The sequence below is a fragment of the Ornithorhynchus anatinus genome, chromosome 2 (genome assembly GCF_004115215.2).
Source record: "Ornithorhynchus anatinus isolate Pmale09 chromosome 2, mOrnAna1.pri.v4, whole genome shotgun sequence".
Classification (NCBI taxonomy): domain Eukaryota; kingdom Metazoa; phylum Chordata; class Mammalia; order Monotremata; family Ornithorhynchidae; genus Ornithorhynchus; species Ornithorhynchus anatinus.
In genome coordinates, this window is record NC_041729.1 from 137089890 (window position 1) to 137092739 (window position 2850).

A 2850-nucleotide genomic window follows, 5' to 3' on the forward strand; every position below is an offset into this window, starting at 1 on the left:
CCAAAGTTGCCCAGAAGTCATTCATGGTCGAAGGAGTTGTAGATTATCAAGGTGCAGCCCTGTTGTTCATCCCTGCAAACTTAATGACCCCTAGAAGAATGCATGAAATCCCTCAACCCACTCCCCATCACCACCCAATGCTGTGTCTGACACAGAAGTCTGTTGGGGGTCTCCCTCTCCACTCTGCAACTCACCTCCCACTTGGGGACCCTTCTGTGAAGAGCATCCACAGAGCAACCCAGAACCCTTGGGGAGCAGGCCAGAGGGGCTGCCAGGTACATAAGCTATGAGAAAAGGAAAGAATTGAGATAGAGGGGAGAAGGGAGGAAACACTCACCTTGCTGAGTGTTCCCATGTGGCATCTCTCTTTTTGTGGGGACCGGGCCTTTCCCTCTAGCATTCCAGAGAGATCAGGACCTCTGGCCAGAACCAAAGAGGGAAATGGAGGAGCTGGGAGGATATTGGATTTTATTCCAGAGAGACATAAGTTCTCCCCATCCTGTATCTGTGACTGAGACCCTTGTAGCAGATTCTGAAAGTAAAAGTATAAAAGAGGTCCAAAGTCTTTGGGGTCAGAGTTCTGTATACGTTGCTTGTGACTCAGATTAGATAATATACACCAGACTGATCCCCAGGGAGGTCTCAGTCTAATAAAGGAGTATCATAGACAATCTTAGGATGCCAGAGGAGAAATTGATTTTGCCATCAATCATCATTAGTGTTTATTGACTATTGTGTGCAGACCACTGTATTAAGCACTAAGGAGAGTACAATAGAATTAGTAGACATGAACCCTGCCCTCAAAGAGTTGACAATTTAACCAGGGAAGCAGACTCTAAAATGAATTACAGAGAGGTAAAAAAGGAAAACGGGATATGAACATGTGTTAGTACTAAAGTAATAGGGTATGTAGATACATTTTAAAAGGTACATTCAAGTGACCCTTACACTGAACCCCATGTAGGATAGGAGCAGGCTTATCATGTATCTATCCCAGCACTTAACAAATACCACAGTTATTGATCGTAGATTGTAAACTTGTTGATGGCAGAGATTGTGTCTTTCACCTTATTGTATTATATCAATTAAGCAATAGTATTGATAACTTACTGTTTGCAGAGTGCTTAGGATAGGACAATACAATTATTAGAGATGCTATACTCAATATTTGCCTGCAATAGGTTTACAATCAGCATGGCTCAGTGGAAAGAGCAAGGGCTTGGGAGCCAGAGGTCATGGGTTCTAATCCCAGCTCTGCCACTTGTCAGCTGTGTGACTTTGGGCAAGTCACTTAACTTCTCTGTGCCTCAGTTACCTCATCTATAAAATGGGGATTGAGACTGTGCGCCCCATGTGAGACAACCTAATTACCTTGTATCCCCCCCAGTGCTTAGAACAGTGCTTGGCACATAGTAAGTGCTTAACAAATGCCATTATTATTATTTCGCCAGACTACTTGTTTTGTTTTGTTTTCTGTCTCCCCCTCCCCACCCCGCCCCCCGTTTACACTGTGAGCCCATTGTTGGGCAGGGATTGTCTCTATCTGTTGCCGAATTGTACATTCCAGGCGCTTAGTACAGTGCTCTGTACATAGTAAGCACTCAATAAATACAATTGAATGAATGAATGAACAATCTAGTGAGGGAGACAGACATTAAATGAATGCTACTTAAGGAAAGCAATTAAGTATAAAAATATGTACATAAGTGCTGTGAGACTAGGGGAGGATTGAGTGTCAAAATGCTTAAGGTTTAGACAATGCAGAGGGGAGGGGAAATGGAGTGGAGAAATGAGAATGGGGTGGAGAACTCCTATAATGCTCACCTTCTCACTATACCTAGATCTTATCTATCTTACTGCTGATTTCCTTCTTGTCCTTCTCCTGCCTCTGGCCTGACACACCCTCCCTTCTCATATCCAATAGACACTTATTCTCCCTCCCTTCAAAAACTTATTGAAGGCACACCTCCTCCAAGAGTCTTTCCCTAACTAAGCCCTCAAGGAATCAAGGTGTCAGTGGCTGAAGAGTAGAACTAGATATAGCAAATAGGTTCCCTGCTATGTAGTGAGAGAAGAGAGTGGATAAGTAAAAAAAAGTGAGCTGAGCGAGGGCCTCGAAGCTAATGGTCAGGAGCTTCTGCCTTGATGCAGAGAGGAATGGGAAGCCATTGGAGGTTTTTGAGAAGTGTGAAAATGCATGCAGAGTGTCATTATAAAAATGATCCAAGGCACAGAGTCAACTACTACTGACTGAAGAGATGTGAGACTGGAGGCAGGAAGAGCAATAAGGAGACTGATAAAATGGTCTAGACATGCCATGCCTTCCTCATTCTTCTTCCCCAGACCACTGCAGTGTCCTAATAACAATAATTATGGAATTTATTAAGTGTTTATTATGCCTGTCTTCCTGCAGGAGTTCTTCTATCCCCTTCATCTTCTTGACTGGGTTAGACACCATGGCCAGAATCTCTCACAGTATCCCAGGGGGCAGCTGTAACATGATTTTATATGATGACAAAACTCTGCTTTGTTTTATTTTCTAGTCTGTGACTTAAAATACTTGACATTCAGTTGGCCTTTTTGTGCTAAAAACAATAATAATGATGAGGGTATTGTGTCAGAAAGTGTTCTAAACTTTGGGGTAGATATAAGCTGATAATGATAATAATAATAATAATTTTGGTATTTGTTAAGCGCTTACTCTGTGCCGAGCACTGTTCTAAGCACTGGGTAGATATAAGGCAATCAGGTCATCCCACATGGGCCTCACAGTCTTAATCCCCATTTTGCAGATGAGGGAACTGAGGCACAGAGAAGTAAAATGATTTGCTCAAGGTCACACAGCAGACA